The sequence below is a fragment of the Heterocephalus glaber genome, unplaced genomic scaffold (assembly GCF_053883595.1).
Source record: "Heterocephalus glaber isolate CG9 unplaced genomic scaffold, H.glaber_assembly_v1.0 deba00001555, whole genome shotgun sequence".
Lineage (NCBI taxonomy): Eukaryota > Metazoa > Chordata > Mammalia > Rodentia > Bathyergidae > Heterocephalus > Heterocephalus glaber.
The window spans coordinates 5,828,818-5,854,629 of record NW_028258346.1 but is presented as its reverse complement, the minus strand read 5'-3'; the positions used below and the strand labels follow the sequence as shown (position 1 = coordinate 5,854,629).

At 37.7% G+C, this 25,812-nt stretch overlaps 1 pseudogene; it reads right to left on the bottom strand.

Annotated features, from left to right (window-relative positions):
* Positions 1 to 20,976: 20,976 nt before the first annotated feature.
* On the bottom strand, positions 20,977 to 22,115 carry LOC101715457 (heterogeneous nuclear ribonucleoprotein A1-like; annotated as a pseudogene).
* Between the last annotated feature and the right edge of the window lie 3,697 nt (positions 22,116 to 25,812).

The following is a 25,812-nucleotide window of genomic DNA, read 5'->3' as shown; positions in this document are numbered from 1 at the left end:
GGCGGTAGGGCCAGACGGGGTTAAGGGTTGTTCTTACTGAATTGAATAAAAACGTATATTCAGCGCCCTTCGTGACCTTCTAACCCAATAAAATATTGGTAGCGGGCTTTAAAACAGAAAAAAAAATCTATGTCTGTGTCTATATCTCTATCTATTCTATATCTATAATATAGATATATAATATCTATCTATATTTTGAGAAAGCAAGAGATTTCTGTACTCTGGACTTTTATGTAAATGAAATAATACAGTATATGATATTTTATGACCGGTTTCTTTTACTTAACATATTTTCAACATTCATCTATAATGCAGCAATGTATCAGTACTTTGTTGCTTTCTGTGATCCATTCATATTCTATTTTCTGGATATACCACAGTTTTTGTATCCATTCATTATTTGATGGAAACTTGGATAGTTTCCACCTTTTAGCTCTTGTGAATAATGCTATTACAAACATTTGAGTACAAGAGACTATGTGAAATGTGTTTTCATTTCTCTTCAGCATATATCTAAGAGTGAAATTGCTGGATTATATTCTGGTTTTTTGTTTTATAATTTGGGGAACTCACAGACTGCTTTCCAAAGTGGCTGCATCATTTTATAGTGCCACCAAAAGGGTATGAGTGTTCGAATTTTTCTGCATTCTCAGTAGCATTTATTGTTGCCTGACTTTGATTCTAGCCATCCTAGTAGGTGTGAAGTGATATCTCATGGTGGCTAGATTTGCATCTCCCTTATGACTAGTGATGTTGAACATCTTTTCAAGTTTTTATTGAACATTTGTATCTCTTCCTTGAATAAATATCTCTTCAGTCATTTTCTCATTTTAAAATTGAGTTGTCTTTTTATTATTGAGTTTAAAAATTCTTTAAATATGAATCCTGTAGTCCTTGTATTACATTTTAATAGTGCCTGATTTATCTCTTGTTTTTTTGTGGTTCTTGTGTTTTGATGTCAAGCCTAAGAAACTATGGCTGAATCTAAGGTATTAAAGATGTATCTCATGTTTTCTTCTAAGAGTTTATAGTTTCTGTTCTCATATTTATGTCTTTGACCAATTTTGGTTTAACTTTTATTTGGTATGAGGTGAGAGTCCAACAACAATCTCCTCTCCTCTCTCTCCTTTTTCTCCCCTTCCTCCTCTTTTTTTCTGTAGCTCTCCAGTTGTCCCAGCACCATTTGTTGAATAAACTATTCTTTCACTATTTCATGATATTGTTGTTCTTGTTGAAAATCAGGTGATCTCTACGTGTGGGTTTATTTCTAGATTGACAATTTTATTCCATTGATCTACATGTCTATCCCTTTGCCAGTAGCACACTCTATTGATTAAAAGTTGTGAAATTGGGAAGTATGAGATCTCCAATTTTATTCTTTTTCAAAATTGTTTTGGTTATTCTGGGTCTCATGCAATTCCATGTGAATTTTAGAATTTCTACAAAGAGTTCATCTGAGATGGTCATGGTAATTGCATTGAATCTACAGATTAGTTTGAAGACTATTAACATTTCTACAGTGTTAATTAAGTCTTTTGATTCATGAACATGGGATGTTTTTCCACTTATTTAAATCTGCTTTAATTTCTTTACAGAAATGTTCTGGAGTATAAGTTTTGTATGTCTTTTCTAAAATGTATTCTTATGTATGTTATTGCCTTTATTTTTTATGTTATTGCCTTTATTTTTTAAAAAATTCTTTTATTGGTACATTTTAGGTATACAATACATTTACATTTCTCATTGGAAACTTATAACTTTACATGAGGTATCTTGGTTCTTATTTTTTCCCCATTCCCTGCACTCCCTTCACCCCATTCATCCTTCCCTATTTACAAAGACATTGTTTCCATTTTTTCCATTTCTCATCATTTTTCCTTTCCCTACTTTCCTTTCCCCTACCCCTCCCAATTCCCCTACACCTTTGGACTTTTTATTCCTATTTCACATTAGCAATTATTCAATTTAAACATTGGTACATTTTAGGTATACAATATAATGACATTCATAATTGGGAATTTGTACCTTTACATAGTCTCTCTTGGTTCTTATTTTTGCCCCTTCCCCTGCCCTCCCTTCAACCCCTCCATATTTACAAAGACTTTGTTTCCAGTTTTTCATTTTCTCATATTAATTCCATTTTCTTCTTTCCTTTCCCCTACCCCTCCCACTTCCCTTTCCCCTTTGACCGTTTTCTTGCTATTTCACATTATCTATTATACCTTTTAGTCCTTATTTACACTTTCAGTTTCTCACACTAGAGAATCTATTAGATATTTACACATGTGTGTCCTTTTTATTTCACTTAAGAGTATCGCCTCACTGTGCATCCATTTAGCTGTAAATGTCTCTAATTTCTCTTTTTTTATGGCTGAGTAGTACTCCATTTTATAAAAAACCACATCTTCTTTATCCAGTTTCCAGTTGATGGACACTTGGGCTGTTTTAGCTATTACAAACTGTGCCACTATAAACATGGGTGCACATATATCACTGTGGTATGATTCTTTTAATTCTTTGGGGAAGACACCCATCAGGGGAATAGCTGGGACAAATGGGACTTCCAGTCCTAGTTGTTTGAGGTATCTCCATACTGATTTCCACAGTGCTTGCACCAGTCTACACTCCCACCAGCAGTGGAGCAGGGTTTCTCTTTCCCCACAGCTCCACCAGCATTTGTTATTGGTTGATTTCATGATAGCAGCCATTCTTTCTGAAGTGAAGTGGAATCTCAGCGTTGTTTACATTTGCATCTCTCGAATGACCAGTGATGTTGAACATTTTTTGATGTATTTATTTGCTATTTCTACTTCTTTGTCTGAGAAATGTCTGTTCATTTCAGATGCCCATTTTCAGATTGGGTCTTTAAATTTGGGAGGTCTGATCTTTTTAAGTTCTTTATAGATTGGAGATAGTAGGCCTTTGTCTGAGGAAGAGCAGGTGAAGATTTTTCCCCACGTTGTGGGTTGTCTCTTCACACTGCTGGTGGTTTCTCTTGCTGTGCAGAAGCCTTTTAATAAGAAGAGATCCCACTTGCTGATTGTTTGTGCTAGTTCACAGGCAGCTGAGGTTTTGTTCATAAAATCTTTTCCTACACCGATGTCTTCAAGGGTTCTATCTATCCTCTGTTCCAACTGGTTCAGAGTTTCTATTTTAATATTTAGATCTTTAATCCATTTTGATTTTAGTTTAGTGCATGGTGAGAGATACAGGTCTAGCTTTAATCTTTGGCAAGTTGAAGCCCAATTTTTCCAGCACCATTTATTAAAGAGGCTATCTTTCCTCCAGGGAGGGTGTTTGGCTCCTCTGTTGAAGATGAGATGGATGAGTGTGTCTGGCGTTGTTTCTGCATCTTCTAATCTGTTCCACTGGTCCTCAGGTCTGTTTCTTTGCCAGTCCCATGGTGTTTTTATCACAGTAGCTTTGTAGTATAGTTGCAGGTTGGGGAATGTGATACCCCTGCCATGTCTTTGTTACCTAGAATTGCTTTTGCTATTCTGGATCTCTTCTTGTTCCAAATGAATTTTTGGATTGTTTTCTCAAGGTCTATGAAGTATGCTGCTGGGATCTCAATTGGAATTGCATTGAATCTATATAGCAGTTTTGGAAGTATGACCATTTTCACTATATTAATCCTTCCTACCCAGGAGCAGGGGATGTCTGTCCATTTTCTGATATCATCTTCAATCTCTCTTTTCAGAATGCCATAGTTTTCAGAGAAGAGGTCTTTGATTTCTTTCATTAGGTTGATTCCTAGGTATTTCAGTTTTTTGGATGCTATTGTGAAAGGAATTATTTGCCCTATTTCTCTCTCAGTGAGTCTGTCATTGGTGTAGAGGAAAGATTGATTTTTGTGTGTTGACCTTGTAACCAGCTACTTGACTGAATTTGGTTATGAAGTCTAGAAGACTTTTGGTGGAGTTCTCGGGTTCTTCTATATAGAGTATCATGTTGTCTACAAATAATGACAATTTGGCTTCTTCGTTTCCTATCTTTATTCCTTTTATTTCTTTCTCTTGTCTAATAGCCATGGCTAATGTTTCCAGAAGTATATTGAACAAGAGTGGTGATAGTGGACATCCTTGTCTTGTTCCTGATTTTAGTGTGAAGGATTTCAGTTTTTGACCACTTAGTATGATACTGGCTGTTGGGTTTTCAGAGATGGCTTTTATCAGATTGAGGTAGAGATCATCTATTCCAATCTTTTGTAGAGTTTTTATTATAAAGGCATGTTGGATTTTGTAAAAAGCTTTTTCTGCATCTATGGAGATAATCATATGGCTTTTGTCCTTGGCTCTCTTGATATAGTATATTACATTGATTGATTTGCATATGTTGAACCATCCCTGCATCCCTGGGATAAATCCCACTTGGTCAGGGTTTATGATCTTCTTGATGATATTGTGTACTGTATTTGCTAGTATCTTATTAAGGATTTTTTTTATATTAAATTCTTTTATTGGAACATTGTAGGTATGCAACACAATTACATTTCTCATTGGGAATTGTACCTTTACATAATGCATCTTGGTTCTTATTTTTTCCCCATTCCTAGTCTTCCCTTCACACCCTCCACCCTTCCCTATTTGCAAAGACTTTGTTTCCATTTTTTCCATTTCTCAGCATTTTTCCTTTCCCTTCTTTCCTTTCCCCTCTTTCCTTTCCCCTGCCCCTCCCACTACCCCTACCCCTTTAGACCTTTTCTTCCTGTTTTACATTATTGATTATTTATTCTAATCATTGGTACATTTTAGGTATACAATATAATGACATTCATCATTGGAAATTTGCACCTTTACATAGTCTCTCTTGGTTCTTATTTTTCATCCTTGCCCAGCCCTCCCTTCAACCCCTCCATTCCTCCCTATTCACAAAGATTTTGGTCCTATTTTTCCATTTTCTCATATTAATCCCATTCCCTTCTATCCTTTCCTCTAGCCCTCCCACTTCCTTCCCCTTTGCCCCTTTTCTTCCTATTTCACATTACCTATTATACATTTAGTCCTTATTTACACTTTCAGTTTCTCACACCAGAGAAACTATTCGGTATTTATACATGTGTGTCCTATTTATTTCACTTAAGAGGATCGCCTCAATGTGCATCCACTTAGCTATAAATGTCTCTAATTTCTCATTTTTTATGGCTGAGTAGTACTCCATTTTATAAAAAAAACATATTTTCTTTATCCAGTCTCCAGCTGATGGGCATTTGGGCTGTTTCCAAGTTTTAGCTATCACAAACTGTGCTGCTATGAACATGGTTGCACATATATCACTGTGATATGATTCTTTTAATTCTTTGGGGAAGATCCCCAGCAGTGAAATAGCGGGTTCAAATGGGACTTCCAGTCCTAGTTGTTTGAGGTATCTCCATACTGATTTCCACAGTGCTTGCACCAGTCTACACTCCCACTAGTAGTGGAGCAGGGTTCCTCTTTCCCCACAGCCCCACCAGCATTTGTTATTGGTTGATTTCATGATAGCAGCCATTCTTTCTGGAGTGAGGTGGAATCTCAGCATTGTTTTCATTTGCATCTCTCGAATGACCAGTGATGTTGAACATTTTGTCATGTATTTATTTGCTATTTGTACTTCTTTGTGTGAGAAATGTCTGTTCATTTCAGATACCCATTTTCAGATTGGGTCTTTACATTTGGGAGGTCTGATCTTTTTAAGTTCTTTATAGATTCAAGATAGTAGACCTTTGTCTGAGGAAGAGCAGGTGAAGATTTTTTCCCACATTGTAGGTTGTCTTTTCACACTGCTGGTGGTTTCTCTTGCTGTGCAGAAGCTTTTTAATAAGAAGAGATCCCACTTGATTGTGCTAGTTCATGGGTAACTGAGGTTTTGTTCATAAAATCTTTTCCTACACCGATGTCTTCAGGAGTTCTACCTAACCTCTGTTCCAACTGGTTCAGCGTTTCTGTTTGGATATTTAGATCTTTAATCCATTTAGTTTTTAGTTTAGTACATAATGAGAGATATAGTTCTAGTTTTAATCTTTGGCAAGTTAAAGCCCAATTTTTCCAGCACCATTTATTAAAGAGGCTATCTTTCCTCCAGGGAGGGTGTTTGGCTCCTTTATTGAAGATGAGATGGCTGAGTGTGTCTGGCGTTGTTTCTGCATCTTCTGATCTGTTCCACTGGTCCTCAGGTCTGTTTCTTTGCCAGTCCCATGGTGTTTTTATCACAGTAGCTTTGTAGTATAGATGCAGGTTGGGGAATGTGATACCCCCTGCCATGTCTCTGTTACCTGGAATTGCTTTTGCTATTCTGGATCTCTTCTTGTTCCAAATGAATTTTTGGATTGTTTTCTCAAGGTCTATGAAGTATGCTGCTGGGATCTCAATTGGAATTGCATTGAATCTATATAGCAGTTTTGGAAGTATGACCATTTTCACTATATTAATCCTTCCTACCCAGGAGCAGGGGATGTCTGTCCATTTTCTGATATCATCTTCAATCTCTCTTTTCAGAGTGCCATAGTTTTCAGCGAAGAGGTCTTTGATTTCTTTCATTAGGATGATTCCTAGGTATTTCAGTTTTTTGGATGCTATTGTGAAAGGAATTATTTGCCCTATTTCTCTCTCAGTGAGTCTGTCATTGGTGTAGAGGAAAGCTATTGATTTTTGTGTGTTGACCTTGTAACCAGCTACTTGACTGAATTTGGATATTAAGTCTAGAAGACTTTTGGTGGAGTTCTTGGGGTCTTCTATATAGAGTATCATGTCATCTGCAAATAATGACAATTTGACTTCTTCATTTCCTATCTTTATTCCTTTTATTTCTTTTTCTTGTCTAATTGATGTGGCTAATGTTTCCAAAACTATATTGAACAAGAGTTGTGATAGTGGACATCCTTGTCTTGTTCCTGATTTTAGTGTGAAGGATTTCAGTTTTTGACCATTTAGTATGATATTGGCTGTTGGTTTTTCATAGATGGCTTCTATCAGTTTGAGGTTGAGACCATCTATTCCAATGTTTTGTAGGGTTTTTATCATAAATGCATTTGGATTTTGTGAAATGCTTTTTCTGCATCTATGGAGATGATCATATGGTTTTTGTCCTTGGCTCTATTGATATCGTGTATTACATTGACTGATTTGCATATGTTGAACCATCCCTGCATCCCTGGGATGAATCCCACTTGATCAGGGTGTATGATCTTCTTGATGATCTTCTGCATTCTCTTTGCCATTATCTTATTAAGGATTTTTGCATCTATGTTCCTTAGTGAGTTTGGCCTATAGTTCTCTTTTTCAGTTGGGTCTTTCTCTGCTTTGGGGATCAAGGTGATGCTTGCTTCCAGGAATGAATTTGGGAGTATTGCTTCCCTTTCAATTTCATTGAAGAGTTCAAACAGTAGTGGCAGCAGTTCCTCTCTCAATGTCTTGTAGAATTCAGCAGTGAAGCCATCAGGGCCTGGGCTTTTCTTAGGTGATATGTTTTAATTACATTTTCAATTTCATTGGTTGATATTGGGTTGTTTAGAATTTTTAGGTCTTCTTCTTTCAACTTCGGTAATTCATATGTATCTAGGAATTTGTCCATTTCTTCTGTGTTGTCCATCTTATTGGTGTATAGGTTCTGGAAGTAGGTATTGATGATCCTCTGGATTTCTGCTGGGTCTGTTGTAGTTTCACCCTTTTCATTCCTAATTGCATGGATTTGGGCCTTTTCTTTCCTGTTTCTGACAAGGTTGGCTAAGGGTTTGTCAGTTTTGTTCATTCTTTCGAAGAACCAACTCTTGGCTTCATTGATTTTTTGTATCATTCTCTTAGTCTCCATTGCATTGATTTCTCCTCTGATCTTTATAATTTCCTCCCTTGTATGAGCTTTGAGGTTGTCCCGCTCTTCTTTTTCTAGAAGCTTGAGGTTCCACATCAGGTTGTTTAATTGAGCTCGTTCTGTTTTCCTAATATGTATATTCAGTGCTATGAATTTCCCTCATAAGACTGCTTTCATTGTGTCCCATAGATTCTGATATGTTGTATTGTCATTGTCATTTAATTGAAGGAACTGTCTGATTTCTTCTTTAATTTCCTCTGTGACACATTGGTTATTCAGAAGTGTGTTGCTCAATTTCCACATTTTTATGAAATTTTTTGAGTTTCTTTTGCTATAGATCTCCAATTTCACAGCACTGTGGTCTAATAATATACAGTGGATAATTTTGATTCCTTTGCATTTACTTAAACATGTTCTATGAGCAAGTATGTAGTCTATTTTGAAGAACAACCTGTGTGCAACTGAAAAGAATGTGTATTCTGATTTTGTGGGGTGGAACATTCTGTTAAGTTCATTTGTTCAAGAGTTCAATTGAGTTCTAGTATTTCATTATTTATTTTTTGTCTAGTTGATCTATCTATTTGTGACAGTGAAGTATTGAGGTCCCCCACTACAGTTGTATTTGTGCACATATGATTTTTCATGTCCATTAGTATTTGTTTCATATAGTTGTGCGCACTAGTGTTTGGTGCATAGATATTTATGATTGTCATCTCTTCTTGTTGGATTGTTCCCTTTACAAGGATGTAGTGTCCTTCTTTGTCTCTCTGAATCAGTGTTGGTTTGAAATCCACTTGATCTGCAAAGAGGATAGCTGCTCCTGCTTTTGTTCGATTTCCCATTGCATGGAGTATTGTTTTCCACCCTTTAGCTTTCGGTCTATGAGGTTTTTTTTGAATTAAGTGTGTTTCTTGTATTCAGCATATTGTTGGATTTTGCTTTTTGACCCATTCTGCCAGTCTGTTTCTTTTGATTGGTGAGTTGAGACCATTAACATTGATGGTTATGACTGATACATATTGAGTTATCATTTTCATGACTTTTTCTTTTTGTTGGATTCTCCCCCTTTACATTTAATTTCTTGTTGCGCCCAACAGATTCATTTTGCTGGGCTTCCTGGGGTTGTGATCCTCATTGTCTTTTCCTAGGATATTGTCTAAGAGTTTTTGGAGTGCTGGTTTGGTATTCATGAAGTTCCTAAGGTGCTCTTTGTCATGAAAGTATCTCATTTCTCCATCAATTTTGAAAGATACTTTTGCAGGGTACATTAATCTGGGTTGGAGGCTATTTTCCTCTAGGGCTTGGATTATGTCACTCCAAGCTCTTCTTGCCTTGAGTGTTTGCATTGAGAAGTCTGCTGTGATTCTGATGGGTTTTCCTTTGTATGTGATTTGTTTCTTTTCTCTAACTGCTTGTAGAACTTTGTTCTTCTGCTGGGTTTCTGGAATCTTAACAATTGTATGCCTATGTGCAGATTTTTTTTGATCAAGGCTATTTGGAGCCCTACATGCCTCACTTGTCTGTATGTCAAGTTCTTTCCTCCTGCTTGGGAAGTTTTCTTCCATTACTTCTGTGAATAGTTTTTTTATGTCATCTACACTCTCTTGTTTCTTCATTGACTCCAATCAGTCTTATGTTATTCTTTTTTGCATCATCTAGCAGCTGCTGGATTGATTTCTTGTGTTCCCTTACAGTTTTGAAGCAATTTTTCTTTTCCTGGTCACTAGTTGCAATCTTATCTTCTATATCTGAAATTCTGTCCTCCCATTGGCTCATTCTGCTGTGCAGACTTTTAATGGAGTTTTTCATCTCCTGGAAATCTGTTTGCATCTGCTTTATGCATTCCATTTGTTTCCTATGTTGATATTCCATCATGTTCCTCAGCTCCTCTCTAGATTTATTAATCATGTCTTGCACTATGAGCACAATCTCTGTTGTTATGTTAGAAATTATTTCTGATTTCATTTTTTCCATTTCCTCTTTTGTTGCCAGTTGATGGAGTCCAGGTGGTTGAGTATCAGAGGGTTCCATCTCATTTCCCTTTGGGGTTGCTGTAGGTGATCTGGAAGTTTGGTTTTGAGACTTGCTTATGTGTCTTCTCCGGGGGGCTGTGCTGTTGGTGCCCACATGCCTCACCTCCTCTGGCCTGGGAGCAGTGAAACAGTGGCCCAGAATCCCCTTCCTCTGGGCTGGGAGTGGTGGAACAGGGGTGTGGAAGCCCCTTCCTCTGGGCTGGGAGCGTTGGAACGGCGGCCCAGATGTGCCTTCCTCTGGGTGGGGAGCTGTGGAACTTGAATTAGTTTTAGAGGTTTCAGTTCATAGTTGGCTTGTTCAAAGGCAGGGCAGCATGGCAACACAGGGGCACAACAGAGGAGAAACAGCCCATGTGTGGCTGGCAGGAAGCAGCCTCCTTTATGCTGTTATAAACAGATTGCTTTCTTAATTTTATTTTTGGATTGATCATTTTAGGTATATAGAAAAAAAGTAAGTTTAATTTTTGTATATTGGGCTTGCATCCTGCAACCTTGCTGAATTCATTTACTGGTTCTGATAGTTTTTTTAGTGGATTCCTAAGGATTTTCTGTAAATAAGGTCAGATCATCTTCAAAAATAGTTTTGCTTTTTCCTTTCTAATCCACATGACTTTTATTCTTCTTGCACACTTGCAGCCTCCTCAGAGAATGTTCTCTAACTTTACTATCTTGTGATGTTTGTCTGGTTTTGGTATCAAGCTAATACTAACCTTATAGAATGTCTAGAGAAGTATTCACTCCTATTGTTGAAAGAGTTTATGTGGAATAGGTATTAATTATTTATTGAATATTTGATAGAATTCTATGGTGAAGGCATCTGGGCCTACATTTATCCTTGAGCATTTTTTAAAAATTACTGATTCAATACCTTCACTTGTCATACTTCTGTTCAGATTTTCTATTTCTTCTTGAGTCAGTTTTGGTAGTTTGTGTCTTTCTTTTGCTTCTTATTCTCGGTCTAAGGTTTCCCACTTGATTTTCTCCAAGCATTGGCAAATGTGATGAATCAGTACTAGAATTGTGGATCACAAATGAGTGTGCCTGGATGCAAGAGTTGGATGCAAGGGATCAGCAACTTATGGAGCAATAGAAGTTAGGATGTGAATTAGCAGGGGGAGATCAGTTATAAAATAGAGCCAGTTGGAGAGTAGACCCCAGAGAGAGGATATGAAGCAGGAGGTGTGCAAATGTGGGAATAGAAAAAAAACCAATACAAGAAAAGTAGACCAAGGCTTGGGCAGAAAGACCAGAGACCACCAGTAAGAACAGGGTTTCATGCCTATTAATGAACCAACCTCTGCCTCAACCCAGGGCTTTTTCTGAGTTTGTGGTGAAGGCAGGAACTACTCCCTATGCTTGGTGACATGGGACTCAAAGATGCAGATGTGTGGGACTATCTTATCATACTGGGGAATGAAAGTTGAAATAATCTGAGAATCCTAAAACCAAGTATATAACTTGCTGAAGATAAGCTCTAAATGTGCCAGTTAATCTAAATTGCCAAACTTGACTGGTTTATGAGACTTCGAGGAGTTGATTAGATCATTGAGGTGCTATACTTATCATACTGATATTTATAGCCAAATGTACTATTAGGAGGTAAGGCCCAGTTGGAGTGGATCACTGGGAATATGTCTCTGGAGGGTGTATCTCTCACTGGCACTCTTTCCCTGTGCTCTGCTTCCTGACCATGAAATAAACAGTTTTGCTCCATCAGATCCTCCTGCAGTGATATTTCTGCATTGGAGCCAGGGAACCATGGACTGAAACCTCTGAAGCCATGACCAAAAATAAACTTCTCTTCCATTATGTTGTGGGCATCAGGTATTTTGTTCCAGCAACTGCAAAGCTGGCCAATACATTGAACTGAACCCCTTAACTGTGACAGCCATATCCCCCAAACAATTAATTTAATATTAGCATACATAATTTAAAAATCTATTCTTGAACTACACATACCTATGCCAAACAATGCACAATTAGACTAACAGTTTATATGTCCCAGAAACAAGAATTATTTTCTCATATTTTGGAATATAAAAGTTGAGCTTTTATTCCAAATTAATTCTTTTCTAAAAAGAATGGGTAACATGAATCCATTAAATAAATAAAGGAAGTAAAATGGAAAATATTTTTGATTACATATTTGATTAAAATACTTAGTATTTTGTGTATCTAGAAAAAGATAGTCCCTTGAGAAATAAAAATTCCAAGTAGAATGAGATTTATTTTAAAGGGAGAAAGCTGCAGCTATGCTAATAATCCCTTTTAAGATTCTGAGGATAACCTGAGACCCATAGTAGTATCTAACATAAATATGTGAGGAGATTTGAGAGAAACACAACAAAAATAAACTGAGAATCACCAGTACAGAATTTTTTCCACTCCCTGGCTCTTTTAAAACTTCAAGAAAAGAATGAGGACTCCTAGAAGGATAGAAAGAAAGAGGAAAAAAAATCAGAAAAATGAATTTGTGAATTGTGTCTTTAAAGAACATATGAACAGATAGGTGTAGAGATAGATTGAGTATTAGATATGTTATTAACTGGAATAGGACTCTTGCAGTTGAAAGTAAAAAATAAACAAAATAAGTTAGTTCTAAAAGTAATCTGTTTATTCACATAATTGAAAAGTGTAAGAAATGAGACGTAGCTGGATATTCTGCATCATTCTCTTGTCTTTTCATCTCTTACTTCTGTCTTCTTCCTTTTCCTCATCTTCTTTTTATCCTTCTATATCTTTTCTTTCTCCCCTCCCCACTTCCTTCACCTCCTCCTCTGCTTCTTTTATGCCATGTTGCTTTACTTTGCAGATGGATTATTCCATGTGGCCTAGGAGGATGGCTGCTAGCATTCTTCAGGGAGAATGGCTTTAGTTCATTCAACATTTACCCACTAACTACATGCTTTTAATGTGGACTCTGGAGGTAGATAAGGTCCTTACCTTCACAAGAATTATATTTGAGTTTGTGTATGTGTTGGGGGTGTTGCTTCCTTAGATAGAGTGGCCAGTGAAGGCCTCTTTGAGAGCAACATCCAAACCAACTTAAAGGTGAGGCCACATGGCCAGGGATTTAGCTCAGTGGTTCCGCCTGCCTTGCAAGTTCAATGTCCCCAAGTTCGATCCCTGGTACCAAAAAAAAAAAAAGAAAAAAAAGATGAGGCCACATGAAGATTGCTTTCTAGAAAGGCACAGAAAATCTCCAAGGAGGTGCCAAATGATAAGTCATAAATCTGTCACACTCCCATAATTGAAGCCTTTATTGTCTCTCATTGTTATGGTTTATATCTAGATGTCCCCCTAAAGCATCATGTGCTCATAGGTGGAGCTTTAGGAGGTGATTGGATCATGGAAGCATGATACTCATCAGTGGATTTATTCACTGATGACTTCATAGCTAAATGTCGTGTTGGGAGGTGAGGCCTGGTTGGAGGAGGCAGGTCACTGGGTAACATGGCCTGGAAGGGTCTATTTCCCTCTCTTCTACCCTGATGGCTCTTTGCTTCCTGTCTGCCATGCCCTGAGCTGACTCTCCTCTGCCAGCCCTCTCTGCCATACTGCCCTGCTTTGTAGCCAGTGGACTATGGACTGAAAGCCATAGACTGTGAGCCAAAATAAACCTTTCTTTCTTTAAGATGTGGTTGTTGGGTATTGTGTCTCAGTGATGAGAAAGTAACTAAGACACCCACAATTGTGGCACCTCTGGAACAATATTGCTATCTCCTATATGAAAACTTTAAATCTTCCTATCCTGGGTTGGATACCTGTGCTGTGCACTTCTGAGCACTCTGAGTTTACCTAAATTATGTCATTTACTTGTAGTTTTCTCTTTATTGTTTCCTCTTCAATTAGATAGTTATCTCTCCAAAGATAGGTCCTTGTTCTAGCATAATATTCAGGGCAGAGTAGACTCATAATGAACATTTTAAATAAATAATCATTTCCTTAACATTACATAGAAAACAAAAGTACAGAAGGCGAATTATAAACTTATCCTCTCAGAAAACAGAATAAATGATGAATGAGGAAAGACAAATATTTCATGAGACACAAAGGAAGTTGGTAAAGAGATAAACAAAAATGAGATTGAATATATGAGTAATGCTTAAAGTAATATATATTTGTAACATATATGGTAAGTATATAGGACAGTTGTTTATTTTCTGTTTTGCAGGTATATTTCTTCTTTTGGTAACCTCTTGTCCCACCCCTAGTATGGGTATCCACCATTATATTCCTGCCATAGAAATGGGCATATAAGCCAGGCTTACCACATTATTCTCTTGGTCCTGGGAATTGAACCAGAAGTAGGAATGATGTCCCTTTCCCACAGGGCCAATTACCATTATTATGAGGGGATGGATATGAACCCCTTTTGACATTTCAACTTAAAAGCTTTTAAGAGCACTTTTTGCTGTTGAGTAGAGCAAGCCCACCTGAGAATAAAGCAAAAACGGAAAAGCAGAGAGCTGGCATCCATCTCTGCCCAGTTTTTAACACTTGTGGCCTGTAGTATCTGAAAATAGAGCTTCTGGCTTTGTGTGAACTAAACTTTTTATTCATTTGTAATCATAAGATAAATATTGGTGACTTGAAGTGGAGTATAGCAAGTGTCAGGCTTTGACCTATAGAATGTGCTAAGTTGATGTATGTGATGATGTTATGTGGTAATGAAGAGTCTTGTCCCCATCTTAGAACTGGTTATAGGGTAAAGCACAAATTAAGCTGTCACCTATATTTTGAAAATTTGATCATGTGTTTCCCATGACTAGTGTTTTATTGGTTTATAGAAAATGTCAAGATATTGGAATAAGTTAATGATTTTTTGATGCTTTTAATAATGTCAAGAAAAACACAATCTTCATCAAACAGTTAAACACAGTTAGCATATGGTCCAACAATTCCACTCCTAGATACTCCAAAAGAAATGAAAACATATGTCCACTTGTACATGAATGTTTATAGCAACATTGCTCATAATAGCCCAGGGTAGGAAACAACCAAATGTCAGCCAGCTGATGAATGGATAAAGAAAATGAAGTGTATCCATACAATGGCATATTATTTAGCAATAAAATGTGATGAAATTCTGATACACCATAAAACACTTATGAATGTTGAAAACATACTACGCGAAAGAAGCCAGTCACAAAGCATATCATATTATATGATTCCATTTATGTTAAATGTCTAGAATAAGTAAATCTATAGAGATAGAATATAGATTAAAAGTTACCAGGGCTGGAGAGAGCTGGGAGGATTTGGAGATGAGTGCTAAGTTTTCTTTGGGGTAATGAAAATGTTCTAAAATTGATTATGATGACAGATATCAAACTACAGGAATACACTAAATATCATTAAACTGAATACAGTAAATTAGTGAATTGTATAGTATGGAAATTATATCTCAATAAAACTATAGGTTTTATTGTTGTTACTGTTTTGCCTAAACAGCAAGTGGAAAGAGAATGACATAACTTTGTTGAGAGGCCCTTTCTGCCTCTAAGTACCAATGTAAGATATCTTAGAGTCAGTTAATCCTGTGTATTTGGAGAAATCTAAGAATAATATTCTTTACTTGAACCTGACACTAATGTTCTTGAGAATATAGTTAGGGAGGTAGAAAATGGAGAAGATGACAGGGATAGAAGCTTGACCCCCAGATACCTCCAGCTATTACTTCTCTGCAGTACAAAGATAAGAGTGATCTAGTAATTTAAGATAACCACTGGGATGTGGTCCAGAGAAAAGTTATTGAACCTTGAGTCTTGGGTCACTTTTACGAGTGGGACCTGGGAGAAACACAATTAAACCAAGAGATGGGAAATGGGCAGGCATCAAGACTGTGGCAAGGAGGAAGAAGCCACTGTGCTGGAGGTTTCAGTTCAAAACTGCAGACCTGCCAAGTCTCTGGCTTTGGTTACTAGCCCATGAAGTTGGCCATGCAAAAGAATTCACTTTGCTGCCTGTGCAAGGTCCTTGCCTCCCTCTAGGAGCATAGATACATGCTATGAGTTTTGTCGTAGTTTCTTGTTTTACCTCGTGTACTGAAATAGTGAATATGTTTGGCACAGTTATATTTATTTATCCATAGGTTGTAAAATGGTGAGGAATCTTATCTGGACTTAATACTTTGGACTCTAGAGCACAAAATGGTTGGTGGATAAGTTTTGAGGTTTCTTATTTTGTGGAGGAAGAGTGTATCTTCATTTCTAGAAGAGAAACTTGCATTGCCATAGGGATAAACACTTTTTAAAATGAATATATGGAGGGCCGGAGATTTAGCTCAGTGGTTCTGCCTCCTGCCTCACAAGTGCAAGGACCGAGTTTGATCCCCGGTACCAAAAAAATAAATAAATTAATTAAATAAAATGAATATATGGAAATATGAATGTATCTGTGTGTGTGTGCATGCCTGTGTGTGTGTGTGTGTGTGTGTGTGTGTGTGTGTGTGCAGGATCCTGGGCAGATCGTGGCAGAATGAAATTTAATAGACATTAACTTTGTCATTTCAGCACCTCTTCTGTTTGTGAACATCCTCTCCAACATCTGGTGGACATATGGTACATTCCCCTCAATACTCATTGGTCTTGGGTGCATTACATCATAAAACCAATTAGAATCTTTCATGGTGTGGAATGTATACGATTCTGAGGAAGGAGTGCCTGTTCCCCTTGTGATATCTGCAGCAGTCAGTAGCCTGCTGCTCCTGGGAGCTATTTTTGCTGCCATTTTCAGAGAAACTGTCAAAGAATAAAGCTAACAGAGAGGAAGGTAAACATCAATGGGGCAAAGATTTATGCTTTGTTCACAGTAACATGTTGCCACTTAGAACAATATCTGGAACACAGTAGGTTCTCAATAAATGTTAAATGAATGAATAAAATCAGAGCTGAGAAATGAGAGGAAAGAAAGAATGCTGGTGACATGCGGGCCTAAGCCTCTGGTTCTTGTCATGTTCAAGCTAGGTCTACTCCTTGGGCTTCTCAGGTACCTCAGTCAACAAATTTCCCCTCATGAACATGACTTTGATTACATCAGAGGCTGGAAAACTAAAGTCTACATTACCCATATGCCTTTGCAGGGAGGACTTCTCCATGTTGATGTAGCATCTGCCACATAGATGCATCTGAATGACATTTATAAGCATTATAGTGGCTATCCTGGTGGCAGTGGCAAGCGCTTTGGTACTTTTGTAGTAACTATGTCAGAAGTTCCAGTGTCTACTCAGAACCTAGCTCTCTGTGACCACAGTGTTGACAACCACTTCTTGGTCCGGCAGCTCTCTTGACCTTGACAGAGGCAACATGGTACAGTGGCAGCAGCAGCAGCAGCAGCAGCAGCAACAACAACAAATTTGCTCAGGGAGATTTAGATGTAGTTCCAGGAGTTGTTCCTAAAGTCCAGGTATTCCAACCATCCTGTAGCAAGTTGAGTCTTTTTTGACATGCAATTTAAATTACTAAGTTTCCTACATTAGACTCGAATTTGTGATTCTCCTGCCTCAGCCTCCTAGAATGCTGGGATTATGGGCATGCGCCATCATGCCTGGTAGCATGCTGGGATTATGGGCATGTGTCATCATGCCTGGTAGCAAGTTAATACTGTTTTTTTTTTTTTGGTACTGGGATCAAACTCAGGTCCTTGCGCTTGTGCAGCAGGCGGTGAAAACACTGAGCTAAATCCCCTGCCCAAGTTAATACTATTCTTTAGTAAACGTTTCTCTGCTTAAATTTAGTAAAATTTATTTAGTAAATTTATTTGTCTACAATTGAACTCTGACCAAAATAATGTATTTAAGTTGATTTCTATCATGGTAACTGCAAGAGTCCAAGTTAACTTTGTAGAACTTCTGAGGGTAAAAATAACAACAAATAAAGTAGAGAGAAACTATATGAGAAAACTTCTAAGTATATGAACACAGAATATTGGCTATTTTCAGTGGAAATGTAACAGATTGGGCTCAGGCTTGTATATAAGTATCAAATACAATAAAGCAATATGCATAGAAACTTGAGAGTGATGATGATATGATTATGTGTGATATAAAAACAATGGCACCTTCACATATAAACAACTCAAAAGCAAACCATCTATGTATCCTGTTTGAAAAATTTCTCAAGGATGGGCTCCACTACACCAAGAGATTTGTCAAAACTAGAGAATTAAAGAATTAGAAAGTTGTGGTAGGAAGGAACTGCTGACACATACCAATATGAAGTAAACACATATAATTCATAAATATATTATGAAACTGAAAGAAAAACAAATACCATTTTGAAAGAAATACCCCTTTCTTTGTATAGGAAGAAAAATTGATTAGGGTTCTTTTTTTTTTTTTTAAGGTACCAGGGATGGAACTCAGGACCTTGAACTTGGTGAGGCAGGTAGTGGCACCACTGAGGTAAATCCCTGGCCCTGATTAGGGTTCTTGAAAGCAATGAAAATGACTTCTCAGTAGCTGAGGCAAAAAAAAAAAAAAAAAAAAAAAAAGATTGTTTTTGTTAAGAGAGATATGCCATAGCCACAGAATCAAGTCTCAGAAAGGATAGGACAGAACAAGTCCAGGAATCCAGAAGGAACTAATTGATATCTCAAGTCCTTGCCACTGAGATGCTCCACTCCAACCATTGTTAATTTTGTCACATCAGAGAAGTGTTTTTTGGGAGGGGTACCTTGCTTGTTAGAAAGTAGAATGGCTGTGGAGGTGGACGGGAAGTACTTGCCTACCAAGTGTGCAGCTCTGGTTCAATCCCCAGCCCCTGGCGGGGTGGAAATCTCAGCTCTGGAAGGTTCACTTGAGCCCAGGACTTAGAGACTAACCGGAGCAACAGAGCAAGATCTTGTCTCAAAACAAAAACAAAAAACCCCCACAAAAAACAGTAGAAAACTACATCGCCTAGCTCCACAGATAAAAAGTAATGACTAGAGAGCCGGGGATTTAACTCATTGATTCCGCTGCCTGCCTTGCAAGTGCAAGGTCTCAAGTTCGATCCCTAGTACAAAAAAAAAAAAGTAATGACTAGAGCTGTTGTATTTTGTTCCAATATAGTAGTTCCTGATTATCCATGGGGAATATATTCCAAGATCCCCGCTGAACTCCTGAAACTGCAGACAGTTTTGAATTCCATATACAGTATATTATTTTTTTCTTCTACATAATACCTCTGATAAAGCTCACAGTGAGAGATTATCAGCAATAACTATTAATAAAATAGAACAATAATAATATACCATAATAAAAGTTATATGAATGTGGTCTCTCAAAATATCTCCTATTGCTCTCATTCTTCTTGTTGATCACAGGTAACTAAAACTATGGATAAAGTAGGACTACTGAGCATATCTAGAACAGCAGCTGCAATTAGGATCACTATGAGATAATGCTAGCAATAATCTACTGTCATTCTTCCATACTGTGTCGTGATACTTGCAGCTCCCTAACAGGCTTTCTCCTCAACACATTGGCTAGAATGGCATTATGTGTTAGTTACTTTTCTCTCATTGCTGAGACAAAATACCTGACTCCCAAAGTTGGAGGGGAAGAGATTTACTTGGCTTACAGTTCTTAGAGGTTTCAGTCCATAATCGGCTGGCTCCGGGGCTGGGATGGCAAACAAACATTGCAGAGGAGAAATAACATGGTGGGTACCAGGTAGCAAAGGTAGCAAGAGGGTTACCAGCATCTTTCTGCCCCTTTTGTCTTATTCAGACCACCAGGATTAGGGCAGTGCCAAACTAATCACTCACATGTAGTGGTTTAGTAATCACACACCCTTAATCCTAGTATCACACATTCCAGATTCGACTACCTCAGAAGAAGAAAGTCCCACCTCATCCCCATGAGGCTTTGGGGGGACGTCTAAACACAAACCATAACACATTATATTCCCAATTCTAAGCCAGTGAATGCAAGGAGAATGGATTTAGATTTGAGCTCAGTCTAACTAATTAGATTGAATAATTAATTCACCCTCATATACTAGGGAATAGTTCAGTCTTCTTGAAACTCATGGTTGTTTTAGAGCTTCAAAATTTTTTTAAAGGTTTATTTATTTATTTTTATTTTGTAGTATTGGGGATTGAACTCAAGGCCTTATACATCTGAGACAAGTGCTGTACAACTGAGCTACATCCCCAGCCCCAAAATACTTTATTTAGTAAAAAATGGCTGTTGGATAGTCACAGTGATGTTAGTACTTGAAATTCCCCCAGGGATACAACATTATCTTTGATTTACTGTTTTATTTGGAAGAGTGTATCACAGGGTCTTCTTTTTGTTTTTTCCTACCACAATAGTCCTTACTTTGTATTCATAGAAAAAAATCTGGAGTTGGTTTTTTTTTTTTTGCCACTTGTGGAGAATGTTTTATCTAGTATGGGAACTAGAAGAAAATCTACAAAATAAATGGGTATAAAATTTCACTGGATCAAGCTTTTTTTAAAATTTTTATTTTTTATTTTTAGTACAGGGGGGATTGAACTCAGGACCTTGTGCTTGGGAGGCAGACATGGTGCCACTGGGCTAAATCCCCAGACCAAGCTTTGTTATTTTTTTTTTCCATTCAAGAGAAATCATTTATTGATTACACATGATAATGGATGATACATAGCTTCAATCCCATCTATCATTTTATCTGGTACCATTATTCAATTTAGATATTGTATAGGATGTGCCAACAATCATTTTTATAACCAAATAACTGACTTTGCTTGCTTGGGTGACCTTTTTAATGGTCAAATTCAGAGGTCACAACAGTAACTGTCAGTTTAACTACACCAAGGTTTCTGAAGACAATGGCTTCATTACCCAAGCAATTGTGAAGAAACTTTTAAATGGAACCTGGTATCACCCTGAAGGAATTCTAACTTCATGGGGATGTTTACCAAGATGGCTTCAGAGTAGACTAATTTTACATAGCACATTTAAAAAAAAGACACATTTATTCAGTGTCATGATCAGACTATTACATTTAGCAATCAACAGCATGGGTGCAAAAAAAAAAAAAACCCTTTGTTGGAATGCTTTACTTTCCACAGAACAGAAACTAATTAATTTAATGCTACATTAAAACCCTTTGTTGGAATGCTTTACACTTTCCACAGAACAGGAACTAAAATAACCTGTTATACAATTAGTCATAAATACAGTCCTCAACTTTTTTTGCCCATACACATGAGTATTGTCTAAAACATGTCTTCTTTGTAGCAGCTAGGCCCTGCCACCACTGTGCTTGGCTGAGTTCACAAATCTGCTGTAACCTGTAGCTTCCCTGTCACTTCTCTGGCTCTCCTCTCCTGCTAAGCTTTGTTTCCAGGCAGTATTAAAACCTTCTGCCACTGCCATAGCTACTGCTGCTGCTGGAACCGCCACAGCCACCTTGATTTCATGGTTTGGCAAAATATTGGCCTCCACCACCATAGGGCCCGGAGCTTCTGCCTCCAAAGTTTCCTCCCTTCATGGGTCCAAAATTTGAAGATTGATTGTTGTAATTGCCGAAATCATTGCAGCCTCCACCACATCCAAAACTGCTTCCATCATTACCAAATCCATTGTAGCCATCCCCACTGCCACCATATCCACCTCCACCACGGCTGCCACTAAAGCCACCTTGACCACTGAAGTTTCCTCCTCGACCAAAATTGTCACTGCCAGCAAAACCACCTCCACGGCCACCACCAAAATTTCCAGAACCACTTCGACCTCTTTGGCTAGATGAAGCACTAGCCATCTCCTGTTTCGACAGGGCTTTCCTCACTTCACAGTTGTGGCCGTTCACAGTATGCTATTTCTGAATGACAGTCTTATCCACAGAATCATGGTCATCAAAGGTTACAAAAGCAAAGCCCCTCTTCTTCCCACTGCCTCTGTCAGTCATGATTTCAATCACTTGAATTTTTCCATACTGTTCAAAATAATCTCGTAGGTGATGTTCTTCAGTATCTTCTTTAATGCCACCAAAGAAGATCTTCACAGTTAAGTGGGCACCTGGTCTTTGAGAATCTTCTCTTGAGACAGCTCTTTTTGGTTCCACAACTCTTCCATCCACCTTGTGTGGCCTTGCGTTCATGGCTGCATCCACCTCTTCCACAGTGGCGTAAGTGACAAACCCAAAGCCCCTGGAGCGCTTGGTGTTTGGATCTCTCATTACCACACAGTCCGTAAGCGTTCCCCATTGCTCAAAATGGCTTCTCAGGCTCTTCATCTGTTGTTTCAAGGCTCAGCCCTCTGATGAAGAGCTTCCGCAGCTGTTCGGGCTCCTTAAGAGACTCTGACTTACACATGACGGCAGTCGGAAGACAGACTAAAGATGTTTCCGCTGCGGCGTCCACGAGCAAAAAGGAGTGCCCAGGCTTTGTTATTGACACGGGTATGTTCTTACTGTGACAAATGAGTCTCAGTGGATTTCTGTGTGCCAGAAATTACTATTAACCCAGAGCAAGTACCTAAAAATTCCAAAAAGGCTTATTTCTCTCATTTTAGAACACAGTTTTCCTGTTAAATTCCCTTAAGAATATCTAGCCGTGGGCCAGGGATTTAGCTCAGTGGTACCACCACGTGCCTTGCAAGCGCAAAGTCCTAAATTTGATCCCTGGTACAAAAAAAAAAAAGAATATCTGGGAGTAATACTCAAAGAATAAACTTTTGATGTTATAACTTGGTATATTGTCTGTCTCTCATTATAGAAAAGCCTATGAATTTATGGATTCAGCTCTTGACACTGGATGATAGACTCTATTTTTTGACTTAAATCAGACCTTTCTTCAATATACTTATGGTATTTTGGATCTACAAATCAGGTAAAACATTAGCGGAAATGCTGTGTTCAAATAGGCATAGTCAGAGATCTCTGAGATCACTCTTATTACTTAACTTCTATTGTAACCATGCATACTTGCCTCTGATTGTTGAAAAACGATTTCACCTTGACAACCTCAAGATTCAAATTGAATCTATCCAAATTGAAGCTAGGAAGCACATTTCAATCGCAGCATTTCTTTTTTTTTTTTATCAGAAATTTCCAGCATCCAGAAAGCAGTGAAGCTTTTAATGTTTTTAGTTGCTGGAATTCCTCTCAGCATTACAGATCTCAATGCCTTGAGGGAAGAGATAGTCTTTCCAGTCCTTCTTGGGGCAAGAGTTACGGATGTGCAAGCAGGACACTCACAATGGATCTATTCCAGCATTCCTAGCTCAAGGAATCTTTAATTTCCTCCCTGTATGTATGCCAAGGAATTTTTGGCATCTCCACTTCCCTTAATGAGGGCCAGTTTTAGAGCCTGGTTTGCCTTATTCAATGAAGTTAGACACCCAACTGCTTGAGCCAACATTTTGAATGTAGAACTCCTGATAAGTTCATCTATGTTGACAAATTCAGCCCAACCTAAAATTCTGTTGCACTTTTCTTGTTTGAGTTTTCTTAAAACGTATTCCCCCCAAGTCCTATCAGTTGTTTATTTAAAGTAAAAAATCTTTGCAAACTTTGCAGTGTAAAAACAAAAACAAAAAATCTCCTGTGAACCAAAGCACAGTTCTTGCCTACTATCTGAAGCAGGTATTATTGTCTATGTACTTTGTGTGCTCACAGAGGCATGGTGAATAGAAGGACCTACAGTATTGTGGTTAAAGCATGAGTTGGAGGACCTATTGTGCCAGGAATGATGTGGGCAGAATCTAATAAGAGACTCCCCCCCAAATCATTTCCCAATGATTCTTGAAAGGATTGAGAGTGGCAAGTATCAAGATCACTTGGGTATCATTTATAAAATGTATACATCTGCTCCTATCCTTGTGATACATCAGAGTGCTGGAGGAGATTAGGGTAGGAAGGTCATGCATATTGAAAACATTCTTAAGATTTTTTAAGAGGCACATTCAATGTATTACTCCCAGAACCACTGCCATGAACTCATTTTATAAATACAGTATAAGGGAGGGGATAAAGTTACTGTTTACAACTAATCATAAGGAGGGTGACTCTTCTTACATTATAACAAATTGTGTTAATGTTTCCAGCTATTCCTTTCTCTGTAAAAGGATAGAAGGTGGGGGCTGGGTTGTAGCTCAGTGTAGAGCACTTGCCCAGCATGTTGAAGGCCTGTGTTTGATCTCCAACACCATCAAAACAAGAAGGGTAGGTGAGGTATACATTCCTGCCCCATTTTCGGGATTAGGCAAGTGACTTGGGTCAATGGAAGTTGAGAGGAAATGACAGTGTGCAGTTGTATATGAAAGTTTGAAGAAGCAATGTGTGTTTCTTCATGCTCCTTTGCTGTTTCCTTTACCATGAGAAGGCATATCCCTTCACCTTGCTTCCTAGAAGAACAGAGTTGCAGCCACTGACAAGTTCTGTGAGCAGGAAATAAATGCTAATTTTTAGATACTGTAGAGATTTTTGAGCAGTTACTGCAGCTAATCTGACAACATACATCAAATGACTTTTTTTGGAGTACTTTGATGGATTTGGTTAGGTATTGAAAGTAACACCAAAGCTTGAGTTCAGTGGTCTGAACTAAAGAGCTAAATTTCTTGGTATAAGAAAGGGGGAAAACTTTGTCTTATCTGATCAAGAGAGAAATGGCCACAAAAGTAAAGCAAAGGTATCAGAGGTCCAAGCAATGAAGCACAAGACTAACAATCAAAAAACTGTTAAAAGTGCTTTAAAGAAGTGCAATATACCAACTGACATACATCTAGGTCATACAGATCTGAAAATCCTAAATAAATGTCAGCACATCAATTTCAATTACTATTGAAATAATAATCTGCCCTGGCAAAGTAGTCTTTGCTTTAGCAACTGGAGAGGGTTTCAATAATATGTAGAGAAATTATTAGGAAATCTTAAGTATAATAAGAAAACTGCCCATAATGATCACTGAATGATGGTTGAATGACATCTGATAAATTGAATAGTAATTTATTTAAAGAAACAAATCTTTAAGAAGTGAAAAAGAAAGGTCTGAAGTATGGCTCAGTGGTACAGATATTGGCTAGTACTGTATGTAGGAGGCCTGAGGTTGGATCCCAGCACCACACAGAAAAAAAGGAGAAATAAAAGGACATTTCTTTGTTGTAGTTTAAAAATAAATTGTTTAATGTCACCATAATACTTTTTGGTGAGAACATATCCAGTAACTGGAAATTTTATCCAACATAAAAAGGCAGAAAATAGAATTATAAATTTTAGAAAGTGATATCATTATTAATATTTATCGATAAAATGATGGAATGCCTAGGAGAGTCAAAAGGACTGTGAATAATATTAGCAAGATAGGCCCACATAAATAAAATTGATAGTGACAGATAGATCATATTCCTTTTAGGGAAAACTAACTTTTTTTATTTTTGAGTACTAGGGATTGAACCTAGGGTCTTTGTACTAAGCTACACTCCCTAGCCCCTTTCTTCTCCTCTTCCGTTTCCCCTCTCTTCCTCCTCTTTTGTCTGTCTGTCTGTATGTCTATCTGTCTCTCTTTCTCTCTTATCTTGAAACAGAATCTTCCTAAATTGATAAGTTGCCCAGGCTGGGCTCAATTTTTTTTCTTTTTTGTTTTTTTGGTACCGGGGATTGAACTCAGGACCTTGTGCTTACAAGGCAGGTGCAGCACCACTGAGCTAAATCCCCGGCCCAGGGCTCAAATTTGATCCTCCTGTTTCGGCTTCCCAGAGTACTGGGATTGAGTTACCACACCCAGCTGGGAAAACTAACCATTTTAAAAATGTTAGCACTTCCCAAACTAATTCAGAGGTTTCCTTCCAGTTTATTTTTTCCATTTGTTATTAGTTTCCTTATGTGTTTTAATTCTGGAAATTTGACAAAATAATTCTAAAGTTCATTTGCAACAATAAACATGCTATAATAAAAAGAAAAAATGAAAAAACTGAATAATGAGGGATAATGTATTCAAATGTACCATACCAGAAACAAAATAAAAATACAAAAAGGTGTAGTAGTAAAATTAAAACAACACTGGCCTGAGATCCAGCAGA